The sequence below is a fragment of the Notolepis coatsorum genome, assembly GCF_963971535.1.
Source record: "Notolepis coatsorum genome assembly, chromosome: 11".
NCBI classification, from domain to species: Eukaryota; Metazoa; Chordata; class Actinopteri; order Aulopiformes; family Paralepididae; genus Notolepis; species Notolepis coatsorum.
Window position 1 is genome coordinate 18,343,921 of NC_140175.1, and position 22,162 is coordinate 18,366,082.

A 22,162-nucleotide genomic window follows, 5' to 3' on the forward strand; every position below is an offset into this window, starting at 1 on the left:
ACAGAGACAGAGAGACACAGAGAGAGAGACACAGAGAGAGAGACACACAGATAGAGAACCTGAGCGCAGTGGAGAGAATAAAGATGGAGCAGGGTGGTATGATGGGGCCTCTAGTGTTACACAGGGACACCAAGAGGAGCGGTGATCTCTCCTCCTATAGGCCGCGCTGACGCACCTCTCCTTTTATCTCCCTTTGTCTCTCCTCCGTCACTAATCCCTTTCTCTCACCCCCCTCCCCTCCCCTCCCTCCCTCCCCTCCCTCCCTCCCTCCCTCCCTCCTCCCTCCTTCTCACACACTGTTTGTTTTGGGCTGTCAGCAATTGACCTGTCTCAAAACCCTGCCCCTTTTCTTGATCCTCCAATCACAACTGTCGCTTACCTCGGACAAACCAAGTTTGTCCGAGGTAAGCGACAGTTGTGATTGGAGGATCAAGAAAAGGGGCAGGGTTTTGAGACAGGTCCATTGTGTCGAGGCCGAGACAGACTACTTCTGCCACCGATATGATATTGCGGGTATGATGTGTTTGCGGGGGCGTGAGCGCTCATGGCTCTCTGCACGCACGCGGTGCAAGTTGGGACAGTGGGGACGTTGGGACACCTATAGGCTTAGGCTATGTTCACACTGCAAGCACTTAGTGTCTCAGATCTGATATCTCTTTGTTTGTCTGTTCACATGATTTGTTTGTGTGTTCACCGGCAGAACGTCGAAGTGAGTAAGGGCCCTTTCTCACTCACCCTATTCGTTTCTATTCCGTTCCGTTCTGGCCCGTTCCGAGATCTGATTAGAACTCCCCCTCCCCCCCCCCCCCCCCCTCTCCCCCCTCTAGTTTGCGTACACACTGCAGTCTTGTTTCGTTCCGGGTTCTGTTTACGGTTTGCCTTTTGAGCATTTACGCTTGCCGTAGGCGATGATGTCACGTTCCTGTCACGTTTCCTGCAAAGAAAGTCAACAAGGCGGCGCCGGGCGCCACCATCTTTGCCTGTTTACCCATTGCAGCACTCAGTGGCGGACTGGGACACAAATTCAGCCCGGGACATTCAGACGCACCAGCCCACACACCAGCCCACACACCGGCCCACGCACCAGCCCACACACCAGCCCACACACCGGCCCACGCACCAGCCCACGCACCGGCCCACGCACCGGCCCCGAAACCGGCCCACACAACGGGCGTTATGAAACACTTGTCCAGTATTAAACAACCCAAGGCTGTGGCTAAGGAGTCAACATCAGGGAGACCAAATCTACACACCGCCCCTAGATGTGCACTCATGCACAGTGCACACACACACACACACACACAGACACACACATACATATACCGTTACTTCCCGTCATTGGCATATGTTTTTTTTTTACTAACATCTTAGTGCCTCATTAGCCTAGGGATTAAGGATACATGAAGTATTAACTACACCATAATAATATTGAGGTTTTGATCCATAGAAAGTAGGGATGTCCGATATTATCGGCCTACCGATATTATCGGCCGATATCGGCATTAAAATGTGATATCGAAAAATATCGGTATCGGTTTTAAAGAAATAATATTTTATTTACATTTCTATAACCTTTATTTACCCAGGCAAGCAAGTAAGAACCAATTCTGATTTTATTTATTGTCAAAAGTATGCATAATGTTGTGTTAATTCCACAACAAGAGATATGTAATGTTAATTACCTGAAATTATTCCATTTCTTGGGGCGGGAAACCCTGCATATATCGGTATCGGTTGATATCGGTTGATATCGGTATCGGAAATTAAGAGTTGGACAATATTGGTATATCGGTATCGGTAAAAAAGCCAATATCGAGCATCCCTAATAGAAAGGTCTGTGCTACACAATTTCAGTTAGATTGGATTTATTGTCCTTTAATTTGGCACTCATGACATTAGTTGCTTGCCGTTTAATCAACATTGAAAGACCCCCCACTTCCTCCCAGACACCCATTCCAAGAGCCTGTTCTCTCTCTCTCTCTCTCTCTCTCTGTCTCTCCCTCTCTCTGTGTGTCTCTCTCTCTGTGTCTCTCTCTCTCTGTCTCTCTCTCTGTGTGTCTGTCTGTCTGTCTGTCTGTCTGTCTGTCTGTCTGTCTGGACTGGGCTCTCTCTCTCCCCTCAGGGTCAGCTGTGCTGGACTGGGCGCTCTCTCTCCCCTCAGGGTCAGCTGTGCTGGATTGGGCGCTCTCTCTTTCCTCAGAGTCAACTGCATAAGAAGAACATCAGCAATCAATAATAATGGCTTGAATTCATACAGCGTTTTTCAGCCTTTTGAAAACACCCAAAGTAGTAGTAGTAGTAGTAGTAGTAGTAGTTTATTCAGTCATCATCTCACACAATACAATATACCCCATCATTTAACAATATTTGATTTTACAGTGACTGAAAAGGTACAGACTGAAGCATAATGCTTATATATGCCTGTCCTATATTCTTAACAAAAATGTAAAAAATTGGCGGCTACGTGGCGTAGTGGGCAAGGCGCTCGCCACAAATACTGGAGACGCTGGGCTCGCCTGTTCGAGCCCAGCGCTCCACATTGCTTTCAGTTTAGCTGGTCGTTCATACTAATACACATTGGCCGTATTAGGGGGTGGGAAACTGATGGGTGGGGATTGGTCGTTGTGGACAGCGACTCCTACAGGTCGGTTGGTGTGCCTGCGCAGTAGAATCAGGAAGTGTCGGGGGCAGCGTGAGCCTCCCACGCGTTACTCCTCGCCACTGAGAGATCGAGCTGCGCAGGTGAAAAGATGCGACTGCTGTTACCGGAGGGGACTTGTGCCATGTATGACTTAGTCCACATTGCAGCCGGCTTGTGGGAGGCAAGAAACAGCGTTCGTGACAGGGGAGGGTTGAATTGGATGATACGAAATTGGGATGGGAGAAAATGTAGAAAATGGGAGAAAAAGTGGATAAAAAAAATAAAATAAAATAAAAAAATTAAGACTCCAAAACAGTATTTTAAAAGAAAATAGCAAAAGAAAACAGTATTATTCACCCCTGTAGTTTTCAAAAATAGCTTTACAAATTTTTCTTAAAAACCAAAAGCGAATTACTCATTCTTAACTGTATATCAGCATTGTTCCACAAAGCGCTTCACAGAAACCATCAAGCATTCACACTCACACAGTCATACACTACTGGTGGTTGTGAGCAGCATCAGCAAACACAGCTGCCCTGTGGCAGACTGACGGAATCATGTCTGCTAATCAGCGCCAACCACCATCAACAACCTTCATAAATACATTCAACATTAATGGAATAGGCTAACTACCAACTTAGCTGTAGCAGTTAGCTGTTATATGCAATCACATATGTTTAACTACGGGGTAGTAGTTGACCTAGTTGTTAGCTTAAGCTAGTTAGCTGTGGTTATTTACAAACATGTAGATGAGACTAATCATATACAGATCGAGAACATGGCTAACAGTTGGGAATTCTAAGGTACATCTTATTTAAGCATGTAAAATGGCAACTAATCAATTCAATCAATTAGATTACCAATATTATATCAACATGAAAATTTGGAAGGGAACATAATAGTATTTTATTTTAGTATTTACTATTATAATATTAGTAGCCGATTAATTTGCAGCCCGTCCTAGGTTCTGATTGGCTCTCTAGGTTAGCACTTTAGCTTCTGATGCTGTGGTGGGCACTAGTCCTAACATTGCTAACTAAACTTTTAGTCAGAGAAAAAACGTCATGAGTCACAACTATTTACGTCCACGTGCTGTAAGGAATCAGGAATACGGAAAGCACATTGTCTTGTAATAGAATGACTGAAATCACTGCAAGAGCTAGTATAGGCTAGCTAGCCCTCATGAACCGGCAGACACCAACAGTAGAATATGCACTAGGCTACTGCATGCACCTGTCATGTTACTGTTGGTTCCTTCCACTTGAACTTCATCATCAATAGCAGCAGCAGCGGGTAAACATGTCTGTAATTTTAGAACATTGTTCTGCGTCTTTTACTAGCAATTTTAGTTTTTTAATTCTAGCTTTTTCAGCTCCACCCTTTCTTTTTTTGCATTCTCCATTTCTGCGCTTCTAGGCCTACTCGCGGTTGGGAGGGAACGTGAATCTCATTCACTGATGTCTCATGTCTCATTCAAGACTGGCTAACAAAAGCATGTCTTTCACTTAACACCAAGAAAACAGTGTGTATGATGTTCACAAAGTCACCAGTAGAGGTCACTCACTCTAATGTGTTTCTGGGAGAGGCGGAGCTGGACATTGTACATTAATTCAAGTATCTTGGGGTCACATTGGACTCTACATTGACCTTCAAAAAGTCATGTGAAGAAAGTGACAAACAGTCAAGTTTAACATCGAAAACTTCAGGCAGATCAGGCCCTGCCTGCCAGTTAATGCTGCAAGGATGTTTCTGCATTCAATGATTTTATCACACATCGAGTAGGCCTACTGTTTTATCAACTGGTCTCTTTTATATGTCACTACTCTTACACCAATATAATTACTCTACAAAAAAGCCATAAAAGTATTTGATAGGAAACAAATTTCATTTCATCACTGTAATGTTTTAGAAAAACATAACATGCTAAGTTTCGAGAATTTCCAAGTTTTCAAATATACTTGCTTCATGTACAAGGTTCTGCATGGACTTGCCCCTCCCCCATTGAATGAGTTCATCCAACAGAAAGCAGACACTGGCATTACCACCAGGGCCATCAGTAGAGGGGACTGTAAGGTGCCTTTTCGGTATACTACCATTGCAAAAACTGTGTTCTCTGTTAAAAGTGGTAACTACTGGAATAGCCTGCCAGTTGTGATTAGAGAGTGCCCTACATACTCCATGTTCAAGACCCATCTTAAACTGCATCTTAAGGCAAACCAGAACTGTGATAATTTTTAATCTGATTTAGTTTATGCAACTTGTTTATTGTTTTATTGCCGGCCCACACACTGGCCCACACACCGGCCCACATAATGGCCCACACACCGGCCCACATATGGCCCACACACTGGCCCACACACTACACCGGCCCACACACCGGCCCACACACTGGCCCACACACTACACCGGCCCACACACCGGCCCACATTAGTGGCCACACACCGGCCCACACACTGGCCCACATACTGGCCCACACACCGGCCCACACACCGGCCCACATACTGGCCCACACACCGGCCCACACACTGGCTCACATTAGTGGCCCACACACCGACTCACACACTGGCCCACACACCGGCCCACAGACTGGCCCACATAGTGGCCCACACACCGGCCCACACACCGGCCCACATACTGGCCCACACACCGGCCCACACACTGGCTCACATTAGTGGCCCACACACCGACTCACACACTGGCCCACACACCGGCCCACAGACTGGCCCACATAGTGGCCCACACACCGGCCCACACACCGGCCCACATACTGGCCCACACACCGGCCCACACACTGGCCCACATACTGGCCCACACACCGGCCCACACACTGGCCCACACACTGGCCCACATTAGTGGCCCACACACCGACTCACACACTGGCCCACACACCGGCCCACGCACTGGCCCACATTAGTGGCCCACACACCGACTCACACACTGGCCCACACACTGGCCCACACACTGGCCCACACTAGTGGCCCACACACTGGCCCACACACTACACCGGCCCACACACCGGCCCACACACTGGCCCACACACTACACCGGCCCACACACCGGCCCACATTAGTGGCCACACACTGGCCCACACACTGGCCCACACACCGGCCCACACACTGGCCCACACACCGGCCCACACACCGGCCCACATACTGGCCCACACACCGGCCCACACACTGGCTCACATTAGTGGCCCACACACCGACTCACACACTGGCCCACACACCGGCCCACAGACTGGCCCACATAGTGGCCCACACACCGGCCCACACACCGGCCCACATACTGGCCCACACACCGGCCCACACACTGGCTCACATTAGTGGCCCACACACCGACTCACACACTGGCCCACACACCGGCCCACAGACTGGCCCACATAGTGGCCCACACACCGGCCCACACACCGGCCCACATACTGGCCCACACACCGGCCCACACACTGGCCCACATACTGGCCCACACACCGGCCCACACACTGGCCCACACACTGGCCCACATTAGTGGCCCACACACCGACTCACACACTGGCCCACACACCGGCCCACGCACTGGCCCACATTAGTGGCCCACACACCGACTCACACACTGGCCCACACACTGGCCCACACACTGGCCCACACTAGTGGCCCACACACTGGCCCACACACTGGCCAAAAAAAAAAGTAAAAAAGTAAAAAAAAAAAAATAATATATATATATATATTTTTTTTTTGGACCAGCCCACTTTGGTCCCGGCCCATCGGGATTCGTCCCGAACGTCCCGATGGCCAGTCCGCCACTGGCAGCACTTCTTTTTCAGCAAAGTCTAATAAAAGTGCAATAAACAAAACGGATACATTCACTGTGTGTTCTGCCTGTCATTTGTTGATGAAACAAAACTAACATCAACACAAGTGACCACCAAGAGCGGATAGTTTAGTCTAAAAAAAGATCGGTAGCTACATTGTTAGCTGCATGCTAACATCAATGGAATATGCCATTATAACCGTATAGCATTGTGGCTAGAAGCTAACGTTAGCTCACGCTAGTTAGCCAGCACCAAACTGATGATATCGGGAGCTATCAGTAGTTAGATAACATTAGAGACAACGCTGTGTGTATTAAACAAAGGTGAATAGATGACTGGGCCATTTTGTTTAATGCTTGTTAAGTTGAAAGAGGAGCTTTGAGCTAACAGGGGCTGATAGCTAACGCTAGCTCATGTTAGCCAGTGGCAGTGCTCAACCAATCGTTAATGCTAGCAGAATGAATGGATGTAAACTTTATTTAACATATTGCATAATGGGTACAATACAATACGGCTCAATACAAACAATTGTTAAGGGAATGCAGACTGTTGTAGCTTGGACTGGGGTCCTTATTATAACAATAACTTGACAACAGGTAGCTGCAGCTATTTGGGACACGGAGCTAGTTAGCTTAGCCTGTCCAGCAGCTAACATTATCCCATCATTCGTGGCAATTATATTACATGTCATTGATCTACTGGTCGACCACGGCCGACTGGTTGGGCACCACTGGTCTAATAGAAATAAATGCATTCAAACAAGAAACTAATGTATAGAAAATAGCATGGCAAACAAAAATTGCCAGGCCTAATGCGAGCCAGGGAAGTGCTGTGCGTTTGTAACGTGGCTTCATGTTTTTCATCCACTTGTTTTTGGTTGAGGTCTGAACTCTCAAATTGCCCATAAATATCGTTTTTTGTGGGTATTCTCCAGTTGTTGCTGTGGTGTTATCTGCCCACGCCCGTGTTTAGGTACAAGCTCGCAAAACCACGCCCCCCGTTCTCCCGGGGCCGAATCCGAGACCACCTATTCCAACTGATCCCATTCAGCGGGGGGTGAAACGAATCAGCGCCGTTTCGCATCGCAAAAGGGGTGAGTGAGAACACTCCCCCCCCATTCTCGGGAGCAGTGATTCGATCTCCAAACGTGAGTGAGAAAGGGCCCTAAGACACTTACTGCTCCCGATGAATGGTAAATGGTGCATTTATATAGCAGCTTTTATCCAAAGTGTTTTAAATGTTGTGCCTTACATTTGACCCGTTCACTCACACATTCACACACCGACGGCGGAGGCAACCATGAAAGGTGCCACAACCTGCTCATCGGGAGCAATTAGGGGTTAAGTGTCTTGCTCAAGGACACATCGACATGCTGCCCGGGAGGAGTGGGAATCGAACCAGGAACCTTCTGAATACCAGACGACGTGGCCCGAATCAGAAAGTGTCCCAGATCAGAATTGGAAAAGATCAGATTCTGTCGTGTGATTTGCGCTGTTCACACTGTTGTAAACAAAAAAAAACCCAGATCTGAGTCACATAATGAGCAAAAAAGTCAGATTTGGGCCGTTTTCTCATCTGCAGTGTGAACACAGCCCTCTAGAGGAGTGATCAAAGCTCACTATAATTACACTTCATTATCGTCATAATTGTAATCCGTGGCCTGGGGGTTTAATAAGGGGACACACAGTCAGGAGCAGGAACGCAACCAGAGGAGGCGGGGCTTTCCCCTTCTTTTTTTTTTATCAACTTTTTCTCCCCATTTTTCTATTTTTCTCCCGTCCCCAATTTCGTATCGTCCAATTCTCCCCTCCCCTGTCTCGAACGCTGTTAGGCCATGCCTCCCACAGGCCGGCTGCAATGTGGACGAAGCCTTGCATCACAAGTCCCCTCCGGTACTCGAGGAGGCAGCCGTCGCATCTTTTCACCTGCGCAGCGCGATCTCTCAGCGGCGAGGAGTAACGCGTGGGAGGGACACGCCGCCCCCGTCGCTTCCTGATTCTACCGCGCAGGCGCACCAACCGACCTGTAGGAGTCGCTAGTGTCCACAACGTCCGATCCCCACCCACCAGCTTCCCGCCCCCCTAATACTGCCAATTGTATTAGTATGAACGACCAGCCAATCTGGTAGCAACAACGCAGAGAGCTGGGCTCGAACCCAGCATCTCCTGCGTTGGTGGCGAGCGGCCTTGCCCACTGCGCCACCTAGCCGCCCACCGGGGCTTTCCCCTTCGAAACAAGATGCTGCCGAGTGCCAACCGGGGGGGGTCGCAAAAACATCTGCAAAAAATAAAGCCGGTTGCTGTGATTCCCTGCAACTTAAAAAAGACAATTTCAATAAAATAGCAAACACAAGGGCAAGTTCCACACACGTTATTTATTTAAGTACAGTGCATAAGGTTGCACAATAGTTTAATGTTGAACATGAAAACACACGCTGCACACACACAGTGGAACAGAGGAACAGAGGACAGATCAATCATGTATTAGAGACAATGATGCGTCTGTTTGTAAGCCGGCCCCAAGCATCCACTGCAAAAAAGTGATTGAATTAAAGAAAGGGGAAAAAAAGAAATGGTGGCTATGGCTCGTTGTCATAGTGGCGCTGCGCCCCTATACCATTTAGGGATAGATATAGCCTAACAAAAATAATGGTTGGTTTCCGGTTGCCGACCGACCCTGCCGATTTAGGTGCAACCGAATATATTTTATGTGTTTTAAAAAAAATTATATATAAAAAAAAAAGAAAATCCGATTTTCTTTTTTTTAAGAATAAAGTTTCATAGAAATCTTAGTCAAACATTTAGTATTATGGATATTAAACATGCTGGCAGAGTACATGCATCCATGTTGTTGTGAACATTTTAATTAAATAAAGAAATTCCCTATCCATAGTCGCCGTGGGAAAGAATAAAATAAAAAAATAAAATAAAATAAATTCCCTACCTACCCATGGCCAAACTGACAACCAACAGGAAACCAACAATATTTTTTATTATGCATATGTTCCCCCTGCTGCCTGCATCCCCACGTCTCTTCTCTTAAATGGTAAAATGGTGCATTTATATAGACAGCTTTTATCCAAAGCGCTTTACAATTTTGTTCCTCCTTTTACATTCACCCGCTCACTCACCCATTCACACACGGAGGAGGCGACCATGCAAGGTGCCAACCTGCTCATCGGGGGCCATTAGGGGTTAATAAGTGTCTTGCTCAAGGACACTGAACCGGGAACCTTCAGATTACCAGACGACCGCTCTACCTCCAGAGCCACTGTCACCCTCTCCTGTAGTTCATTGCATCTGAACGTTTCTATAAGTGTTTTTTATTTCCGAGGCGTCCTAACCAACGTTCTGATCAACGCAGTCTTGCTGATCTCAGATCAGAATCTACTTGCAATCTTTACAAAAATCGACCGGTATTCAGAAAAACAGCATTATTAGACATGCCAATCTTACTGTACTGTTACTGTACTTGTACCTGTGGGTAGATTCAGGTTACTCTACTTGTACCTGTGGGTAGATTCAGGTTACTTTACTTGTACCTGTGGGTAGATTCAGGATACTCTACTTGTACCCGTGGGTAGATTCAGGTTACTCTACTTGTACCTGTGGGTAGATTCAGGTTACTTTACTTGTACCCGTGGGTAGATTCAGGTTACTTTACTTGTACCCGTGGGTAGATTCAGGTTACTTTACTTGTACCTGTGGGTAGATTCAGGTTACTTTACTTGTACCTGTGGGTAGATCTGGTTACTGTACTTGTACCTGTGGGTAGATTCAGGTTACTCTACTTGTACCTGTGGGTAGATTCAGGTTACTCTACTTGTACCTGTGGGTAGATTCAGGTTACTCTACTTGTACCTGTGGGTAGATTCAGGTTACTTTACTTGTACCTGTGGGTAGATTCAGGTTACTCTACTTGTACCTGTGGGTAGATTCAGGTTACTCTACTTGTACCTGTGGGTAGATTCAGGTTACTGTACTTGTACCTGTGGGTAGATTCAGGTTACTCTACTTGTACCTGTGGGTAGATTCAGGTTACTTTACTTGTACCTGTGGGTAGATTCAGGTTACTTTACTTGTACCTGTGGGTAGATTCAGGTTACTCTACTTGTACCTGTGGGTAGATTCAGGTTACTTTACTTGTACCTGTGGGTAGATTCAGGTTACTTTACTTGTACCTGTGGGTAGATTCAGGTTACTCTACTTGTACCTGTGGGTAGATTCAGGTTACTCTACTTGTACCTGTGGGTAGATTCAGGTTACTTTACTTGTACCTGTGGGTAGATTCAGGTTACTTTACTTGTACCTGTGGGTAGATCTGGTTTGCGGTAGCAGACGCAGGCAAATATAAATGGCAAATGGCTCCATTTATACAGCAGCTTTTAACCAAAACGCTTTACAATTTGTTCCTCACATTCTACTCGTTCACGTTCACACACCGACCGTGCAAGGTGCCGACGAACCCAATGTACAGTAAATGACCAAGTATGGCTTTGACAATATTCCAATGTACAGTGTCCCCCACCCACCCCACCCCCCCAACCCCACCCCACCTACCCAACCTCCTTGAATGTACAGTTTCTACGTCAAATGTATATACTCTCTTTTCTGGACTCTTTTTGTATCACAAACAGTACTGTATTTGCTAATCTGGTATGTCATCGGGGCTTGACGTTGACACCTGCCCACCTGCCCAGGGCTAGTGAAAATGCTGAGTGGCTAGTGACTTTGGAAAACCACTAGCCACAGTGGCTAGTGAGCCAAAAAGTTAACGTCAAGCCCTGTATGTCATAAATGTATAGATGTAGCAGTACTGTCTATCTGTATGTCGTGTATGTCATATATGTTATGATGAATTGAAAATGGGGGACCCTGATGTAAACAAGACGAAAGTCTTTCTCTGGTCTGCATCCCCTTAACAATTGTATGTATTGAGCCGTACTGTATTGTACCCATTCTGCAATCTGTTAATAAAGTTGTCAATCAATCAATCAATCACATACCACGGGTTCTCGTGTGTTATTGCTTACATATATGTTTAGGCCCTAGGGAGGCCTTCTTTGCTGATTCTCTCCTCCACATGAGAGCAATGCTGTGTCCTCACATATCAGTGTGAATACAGACGTGCAGAAATGCGCGGCTCAAACCAAGCGGGGCCAATAAAGAACAAGATAAGATATTTATATCCGTCATTGATCCCCGCGGGGGAAATTCAATCACAGCGCTTGCGGCGACGCCAACCGTGACCCTCGGGGACCAGAGAGACTTCCTGCTGAGCTGCGGAGATATCTTCATGTTCAAGTCTGACTCATGATTCATGTCTGCAGGCGTTTTTATCAAAGACACAAACGATGCGTTCCAAGCCCACGTGACTGAACTCAAACTAGAAAGAAACAGACTAAGAAATGACGTAAACTCCATGATAAAAACTGCAAAAAAAAATGTCATCAATGACAAAACTGAGGAAAACAAAAATAAACCATGTGAACTTTGGAAATTACTCAATAATCAACTAGGCTGCAGTAAAAAACTTAAAACCAGGTTCTCAAACATAAACATAAAGACGGACAACACGCTCATCACAGACAAACTGGATGTAGCCAATTACTTAAACACTTTCTTCACAAACATAGCCACAACACTGGTAAACAAACTACCCTCCCACTCAGGGCAGTATGGGGTAGAACACATAGTAGCATACTACAAGAACCTAGGCGTCCACAAAGACGATTTCAAACTGGAAATGGTAACTACAGATGAGGTACTCAATAAACTGAGCGCCCTCCAACCGAACAAGGCCACTGGCCATGACAACATCCCCTCCAAATTCCTCAGAGACTCAGCAGCCGCCATCACCCCAGTCATCACACACATAATAAACCTCTCCATAAAACAGGGACACGTCCCCAAGGACTTCAAAATAGCGAGAGTAACACCCCTGCACAAAAAGGGCAGCAAATTAGACCCAGGCAACTACCGCCCTGTTTCTATCCTTACATCCATCTCGAAAGTCATGGAAAAAATAGTATACGAACAGGTCGAAAAGTACCTTACGGATAAAAATCTAATCTACGAATTCCAATCTGGCTTCAGAACATCCCACTCCACTGACACATGCCTTCTCTATTTGAACGACCACATCAAGCAAGAGGTGGACGTGGGCAAATACTGCGGCATGGTCATGCTAGACCTACAAAAGGCCTTCGACACTGTCAATCACACCATTCTGATTGACAAGCTAAAAGCAATTGGTTTTGATAGTTTATCAGTGAGCTGGATACAATCCTACCTGGAGGGGAGAGAACAGATGGTGGAGGTAAACGGTACCCTATCCCCCCCACTCACAGTGAACTGTGGTGTTCCACAAGGAAGCATACTAGGACCACTACTGTTCCTAATTTATGCAAATGACATGTCGTCAGCTTGTGACTGCAACTTGTTCCTGTTTGCGGACGACTCAGCCCTGCTGGTCTCTGACAAGAACAAGTTACAGGTTGAAAAAACCCTCAGCTCGGAACTAGGCAAAATCTGCATATGGCTCGCCGACAACAAACTATCATTACACATGGGCAAAACAGAGTCCATTCTCTTCGGTTCAAATAACAAACTCAGCAAAACAGACGGCTTCTCAGTTACAGTGGGTGATAATATTGTCACAAGGAAAGATGAAATTACCTACCTGGGTTCCATCCTAGAGGCTAATCTTTCCTGTGACAAAATGGCATCCAATGTAATAAAAAAAGTCAATCAACGAACTCGATTCCTGTACCGGATCTCCTCTCTGGTAAACAAGAATACCCTGAAGACTCTGGCAGGAGCACTCATTCAAGGGTACTACGACTATGCTTGCACCTCATGGTACCAAAGCACCTCAAAGGCACTAAAAACCAAATTACAAACATCTCAAAACAAACTGGTCAGACTACTGCTTGACCTTACCCCCAGAACCCACCTCACCCCTGCACACTTTGCCAACCTAGGATGGCTTAGAGTAGACGACAGAGTACAGCAACTTGCAATGGGCCTGGTCTACAAGATACACTACACGACCAAGGTACCCATGTACATGTCAAAATACTTCCCAAAGGTCAGTGAATACCACGATCACAACACCAGAGGGAGCTCCACAAATCATGTAAAACCCAGATTCGGCTCAAACAAGGGACTAAACACGTTTCGCAATTATGCCACAACAATGTGGAACGCCCTACCCAAAGCTGTAAAGGAATGTGAATCACTACCCACCTTCAAAAACACTCTCAAAGAACACCTACGGGAGACTGCAATTCAAAACTGGCCCCTACAAATGTCCTAACCCAGTTGTACAATAAAGACCAAGCATGGCTTTGTCAGTATTCCAATGTGCAGCCCCGGCCCCCACCCAACCCCACCCCACCTACCCAACCTCCTCCAATGTACAGTCTCTATGTCAAATGTATGTCAGTATTCCAATGTACAGTGTCCCCCCCCCTACCCAACCCCCCCCCACCTCCAATGTACAGCCCCACCCCACCTACCCAACCTCCCCCAATGCACAGTTTCTATGTCAAATGTATATACACTCTTCTTCTGGATTTTTTTAGTATCACAAACAGTACTGTATTTTAAAATCTGGTATGTCATAAATGTATAGATGTAGCAGTACTGTCTATCTGTATGTCATGTGTGTCATATGATGAATTGAAAATGGGGGATCCTGATGGAAACAAGACGAAAGTCTTTCTCAGGTCTGCATCCTCTTAACAATTGTATGTATTGAGCTGTACTGTACTGTACCCATTCTGCAATCTGTTAATAAACTTTTAAATCAATTCAATCAATTCAATCAATCAATCAATCAATCAATTCAATCAATCAATCAATCCTTATCTGTGAAAAACTGTGTGCATATGACAATAACATGAGAGAGGGAGATGAGAGAGAGAGAGAGAGAGAGAGAGAGAGAGAGAGAGAGAGAGAGAGAGAGAGAGAGAGAGATCGAGATCGAGAAAGAGAAAGAGAGAGAGCGGGTGAGAGAGAGAGAGAGAGAGAGAGAGAGAGAGATCGGGTGAGAGAGAGAGAGAGAGAAAGAAAGAGAGAGGGTGATAGATTGAGGGAGAGTGAGGGTGAGAGAGAGACAGAGAGACACAGAGAGAGAGAGACACACAGAGAGAGAGAGAGAGAAAGAGAGAGAGATAGATAGAGAGATAGAGAGAGAGAGCGAGAGAGCGAGAGAGATAGAAAGAGCGAGAGAGCGAGAGAGAGAGAGAGAGAGAGAGAGAGAGAGAGCGGGTGAGAGAGAGAGCGGGTGAGAGAGAGAGAGAGAGAGAGAGAGAGAGAGAGAGAGAGAGAGAGAGAGAGAGAGAGAGAGAGAGAGAGAGAGAGAGAAAGAGAGAGGGTGATAGATTGAGGGAGAGTGAGGGTGAGAGAGAGACAGAGAGACACAGAGAGAGAGAGACTGCAGTGCCCTGCAGTGCCAAGAGCTGAGGAGCATCAGGAACCCCCTTACCCAGCTGGTCCTGAGGCTGAGTCCACAAACCTGCTCTCTTAACACACCTCAGGAACAGAACACATCACCAATCAGAATAAATCAAATTACTACACAGCTAAAACAAAACTACATCACCTATTGGAAAACACAAACAAAAGCACAGAGCAAAATGCAGTGCTATCTGGCTCTAAATCGACAGTACACCATAGCAGATTACTTGAGCATGGTGACTGATCAACAACTAAAAAGAACCTTGACAAAATACAGACTGAGTGAGCACAGCCTCGCTGTTGAAAAGGGGAGGCACAGGAAAACCTGGCTCCCTGCAGAGCAAAGGCTGTGCTGTCATTGCATCCTCAGTGAGCCTGAAACTGAGTTGCACTTCCTCACCAAATGTGAAAAATATAAAGATATTAGAGAAACGTATTTAAAAAAAATTGAACTAATAACAAAAGGTTTTCTTGCACTACCAGATACAGGAAACTACTACTACTACTACTACTACTACTACTACTACTACATGTTTATGCCGTAATATTTTATGTTCTATTTTATGATGAACATTTTTGTATATACTATGACATTAATATGTGTTTTGTAATCCATGCTTATGTTATCAACCATTTGCTTTGGCAACATGTACAAGCTGCGTCATGCCAATAAAGCCACTTGAATTGAATTGAGAGAGAAAGAGAGAGAGATAGATAGAGTGATAGAGAGAGCGAGAGAGAGAAAGAAAGAGAGAGGGTGAAGATTGAGGGAGAGTGAGGGTGAGAGAGAGACAGAGAGACACAGAGAGAGAGAGACACACAGAGAGAGAGAGATAGAGAAAGAGAGAGAGATAGATAGATAGATAGATAGATAGAGAGAGAGAGAGAGAGAGAGAGAGAGAGAGAGACAGGACCGCCCACTCTGTTCCAGGGCTTCCACCCTGCAGCCCAGATGAGTGTAACAACACACACACACACACACACACACACACACACACACACACACACACACACACACACACACACACACACACACACACACACACACACACACACACACACACACACACACACACACACACACACACACACACACACACACACACACACACACACACACACGTCCACTTTCTCTCTCTCTCCTCATGCTGTTTTACTTATCCATTATTTATTTTTTACCCACAATGCACTGACAGGGGGCGGGACAAAAAAACGCTCACTTGGGACGACATGTTGAAACTGGGTGACGACAGCCTCTGATGTCAACAGCCTCTAATGTCACGCGCAGTTAAGTACAGTCGTCTCCATGGCGTGACGGCGTGGGGGAAGCAAACATGTGTCAGCGTTTCCCCGACGCCGAGTCGTATAACATGAAAGAGAACTCTCCTCTCCGACACAGAGAGGCAGTACAAGTGCTTTATCGTGCTGCTGCCCCATGTTGTTAATGCCCTCTGACTTTCCATGCAGGTATAGGGGACGAGAACGCCCCCCCCCTTCACACGTGTCGTGAGAAGCATCCAGCTGCAGACTCGGAGAGGGCCGCACTGTGAGGACTGCGCTGTGGCTGAATTTGGCTCAACCTGTGTGTGTGTTGATGTTTTCCTGATATTTTTCTAATTGTGAGTGCCAGGATTTCTCCTTGACCCACGTGCCGGCTACCATTTTTATCACAGTGCAGCAGGCTAGCCGTGATCAAGAGCTGACGAGTTCAAACAAACCAAAACACCAAAAACCAACCGGAAAAAATACCTTCCCTTTTGCTTCCATCTCTTTACAATCTTCCTGTCAAATAGGAGCCAAATTCAGCCACAGCGCGGTCCTCACAGTGCGGTCCTCTCAGAGTCTGCAGCTGGATACTATTGCGTGTCGTGGCTGCAAGTCTGTCAGTACTGGAGCAGGGCCGACCTGAACGGTTCAACGCCTCGATCGCTGCCACTGTAAGCAATGCCCAAATCGAAGATTCTAAAGCTTCCTTTGTTTTTGTTTTTCAAGGAAACTATAAAAGCAGGAAGGGTCATCATGTCAGAACACCAGCGTTCTATGCTCTGCTTGGTGTCAGTTCTATTGAAGCCTGTATTCAAATAAGAAATATTCCAGCTATCTGAGGAAATATACACCAACCAATATACCAAACGTTAGCTAGAGTTAACAATGCAACAAATGGCAGATGATTCTGACATCCGAGGTAATAAACTGTTTAAATCACATTCAATGTCGGCTGAACTGAAAGTGTTTCACACTCGGCAGTTGGCACCAATGTGCGTTCACGCGATACACGGTGACGAGATGACCCTTCCTTCTTTTATAGTGTAAATATATTTATAATAATCTTTACCACTCTGAAACTTTGCCTACATTAGCATAAGCATACCCCATAGTAGGGCTGACCCCTATTAGTCGATTAGTCTACTAATCAGTCGAAAGGAGCCGTAAGTCGACTGGCCAACCTCTTAGTCGAATATAATAATAAAAAAATATATAAAAAATATAAAAAAAATGTATCATTCTTTCCAAAATAAAGAGGCCTAGAAGCGCGGCTAACGCTAATGCTTACGAAAACAGGCACAGAGGCACTGAAAGAGGATTTCACCATCTAATGAACACACTAGACCAGACAAATATCAAGATGTATCCATCAGTGGACCAATTGCATGCTTTTGCAGAGGACAAGAAGCCTTCAGTCGACTCCTTCAGACATTAAGCACCCCCACAGCCCAAAATAAAAATAAAAATATATAAATATTATCCTTTTTTTTTTTTAAGTTGACCAATAGTCGACTAACGGCAAATTTTGGCCAATCATAGTCGACCATCCAAATCCTTAGTCGGGGACAGCCCTACCCCATAGCTCTCGTTCGCCTGCTGCATTGAAACGTTGCACGCGGGGAAGAGAATGACGCTTCGATTATTGGCTGGTAATTACCGCTGAAGATTCACAGCCCTATAGTCTGTAGACGACCTTTCCCAGCTATAGTATCTCTGGGGGGCTGCTGTCACCGTCAAGAGGGAGACGTTCCCGTCTCTGAGAGCGAGTGATAATCTTCACTGTGAGCCTCCGCCACGTTTAAGGTTCAGAGAGAGAGAGAGCGAGAGAGAGTAGGAGAAAGACGGAGACAGCGAGAGAAGATGGAAAGGGTGTGTGTGTCTTCAGATCTAATGGATGATGGTTATAACTCCACAGCCCGTATAAATAAACACGTGAGTCGTCGCACGAGTGAAGCTTCATGTTGCTGCTCTGCCTCGCTCGCTCGCTTCCTCGCACGGTTTGGCGGCCGCCTTGCATTTGCATGGCAGACCCTCAGAGTAGAAGAGGGGCGGCGAGGAGGAGACTATCGTCAGCGTGCCCTGCCTGTCACCTCTCATTAGCACACACACACACACACACACACACACACACACACACACACACACACACACACACACACACACACACACAGTCTGTGTTGCACCAGGGCCCCTGCTCTTTTATCTATATTACAAAGAACTCAAACACGTGCACAGGCGCCGTCACACGCACACATCACACACAAACGTGCAGACACACATACTACTGCACACGCATGTGCCCACGGCCACATGCACCCACACCCACACGTATACACAAACAGACAAACAAGCAAACAAACATCGCACACGTGTGCCAGAGAGCAGACACACACACGCACGCACACGCACACACACACACACACACACACAAACAAACAAACACCACACACGTGTGCCAGGGAGCAGACACACACACACACACACACACACACACACACACACACACACACACACACACACACACACACACACACACACACACACACACACACACACACACACACACACACACACACACACACACACACACACACACACACACACACACACACACACACACACACACACACACACACACACACACACACACAGCTGAGCCCACTGGTGCGCTCGGCTGAATCACCCTCTGACTCTCTCTCTTGGATGAGAGCTTGGACGCACTGACTGACTGAGCGGAGGCCCAGATCAGATCAGGCGTAAACAGAACCTCACCGTGGTCCTGTGGGGGGGGGGTCTGTAATGACCGCAGCAGAACAGAGGCCCACCGGCAATAAAATGTGTTTTTCAGCTCAGATGCTGAATATATACAGCTCATAATTCCCCCCCCCCCCCCCCCCCCCCTCCTCCCATGGTTTCCCAGGCCATGCCGTTATAAATATCTCAGATTTAGAAATAGTTGGACACGGAGGGGGCAGTCTGGAACGCTAGCTAGTAGCAGCTGCCGTTTGGGGAGACAAAGGCACTTGTGTTTGGCACGTGGGGGTCGACCAACCCTCTCTAACGAGACTCGTCCCTCGGTGACAAGTGCTTTTTTTTCCGGAAGCACTCCGATGGGAATCCCGACAGTCAAAACCTAGCCATTCCAGCAGAGTCTATACGGACCGGACACTCTATATCGTGAACCTGATCCCGGTGTTCCAGGAGAGGTTTGGACACACATCCGCTCGCTGTCACGGGTGATTTACACACAGCCTGTAGACGTCCACTGACCTGGTCTAAAGGCGGCTCACACCGTCTATAAATCAGTACCATTCATAGAGTTAACGGTGACTCACTGACTGGCTGGCTGGCTGGCTGGCTGGCTGGCTGGCTGGCTGGCTGGCTGGCTGGCTGGCTGGCTGGCTGGTTGACTGGCTGGCTGATTGACTGGCTGGCTGACTGGCTGGCTGGCTGGCTGGCTGGCTGGCTGGCTGGCAGGCTGGCCCGGCTGATTGACTGGCTGGCTGGCTGGCCCGGCTGATTGACTGACTGGCTGGCTGGCTGGCTGACTGGCTGACTGGCTGGCTGACTGACTGGCTGGCTGGCTGGCTGGCTGGCTGACTGGCTGGCTGGCTGGCTGGCTGGCTGACTGGCTGACTGGCTGGCTGGCTGGCTGGCTGACTGACTGACTGACTGACTGACTGGCTGGCTGGCTGGCTGGCACTTAATAAAAATCAATGGTTAAATGGACTGCATTTATATAGCGTTTTTATCTAAAGCGCTTTACAATTTTGTTCCTCACATTCACTCACACATTCACACACCGACGGCGGAGGCGACCATGCAAGGTGCCGACCTGCACATCGGGAGCAGTTAGGGGGTTAAACTACATCATTATTGGAATGGCATTTTGGTACTAGTGACTCAGACTCTGTTAGCTCTGAACAGGGTAAATCTGCATTTTGCTACGATGCCCCTCTAGCTCGTGGAATGAACTCCAACAGTCCTTAAAGCTTGAGACTCTCTCCTCTGTTGCAGAGTTTAAAACATCGATCGCCAACCTTTGTCAATCAAGTTGTACACGTTTTAATTGATTGTTATCCTTACTCGTCTTATTGTTATGATTTTATATGCCTTTTTTTTTTTTGCTTAAATCTGCATGTGCACTCGACATGACTGAATTAGAGAAACCTCAGTTGCCTTTCGAGTATAAAAAAAAAGGTTAGAAATGAAATTGAAAAAGTGTCTCGCTCAAGGACACTTCGACACGCTGCCCGGGAGGAGCGGAAATCAAATCTGGAACGAGCCGCTGTCGCCGCAGACTTTCAAGAAGTTTCAAGAAGTCTCTTATCAAATCAAATCAAATTAATTTGTAAAGCCCAAAATCACAAGGTAATGTCCCCATGGGCTGCGCAAGTCTTCTTTAAACAAGTCAAGAAGGGCGCGGCTGGGTAGTGTAGAGGTCTAAGCACTCGCCTAGGCTCTAAGCACACCGCATAGACTCGGGGGTTCGATTCCCGCTGCCAGCCGCGCCTCCAGCTTTGGTCAGTCGTCCTGGTCGTGGAGTCACCGTTGCAACGACCAGGACTCATAAGATCACCGGCTTCCTCCCCGCGAACAAAGCTGACTAAGCCGGAGGTACCGCTAGCGGGAATTGAACCCGGGTCTCCATGCTCATAGGTGAGTGCTTCAATCAATCAATCAAATCCTTTATTTAACCAGATAAGCATCATTGAGATTAAAATCTCTTTTTCAAGAGCGATTTGGCCAAGCAAGGCAGCAGAAAGTTTCAACATAAAAAAAGAACATCACAATAAAATACAGATAAAACATTCACAGCAAGATCCAATTTCAGACAAGTTATCAAACAGGCAAGTTATCAAACACAGTTGCACTGTCCGAGGGAAATGAATTTGTAGGTTTTTAAGATGGCTTTAAATTCTCCGAGGGTGACCAGTCCTGGCAATTCTAGGTCCTCCTGTAGCTTGTTCCAGGATGAAGGAGCAGCTTCCCCGTCTACACTACCCAGACGCCCCTTTAAGATTGATTTATTATTTTTCGTGTCATGCACACAGTGCCCAACCCTCATGGGTTCATGAGACACCAAAAATACTGGTCCATTATTCCATTATTCTTTTTTTTATCATCTATTTTTTCTCCCCCTTTTTCTGTATTTTTCTCCCATCCCAATTTTTGTCATTATGCCAATTCCCTTCCCTCCCTTCCTAGTCATTGCGCGCATTTGCCCCTCACTTACCGGTCTAGGGAGGGTTGAAGACTATATCACATGTCTCCTCCTATACATGCGGAGTCAGCCAGCCGCTTCTTTTCACCTGACAGCGAGGACTCTCACTGGGGAAGTGTAACGCGTGGGTGGCTCACACTACCTCCCCCAGATCCCTTCCTCGCTGAGCAGGCGCCCCGACCGACCTGTAGGAGTCGCTGTTTACAACGACCAGGACCCACCCCACCGGCTTCCCACCCGCTGACACTGCCAATTGTGTCAGTATGGACGACCGACCAGGCCAGAGGCACCGCGGCAGCTGGATTCGATCCCACTGTCTCTGCGGTGGTAGACAGACGCTTAGGCAGTCCGCCCTCCATTATTCCATTACAATTCATTATCGTAAATATGGATTACATAAATACAGATTACAGCCCTCTCGGTCTCAAAACAAAGTAGTCTGCCTTCTCTCCCAAAGCTCGACGAATACAATCTGCTACAAAAAAAAAGTTTAAGAATGTTTCTCTTCGTGGAGGACCGGACATTCTCAGGCCGTTTACCAACAGTGACGGGGGCTGAGAAAACAGCTGCTCTGGGATTATTTATCCATGATAACACCATTAATGAAGAACATACCAGATGTAAGTAAAACTCCCAAGAAATTGAAGCTTTTTCTTTTTAACTTTGAACCAACAGCAGTATAGTGTAATAATCATAGTCCCAGTAGGCCTGCAGAGGGCCGGGCCCCCCATGGGAAGCTCTCAGACAGCCAATAAAGCAGAGTAAACAAAACGGTGATT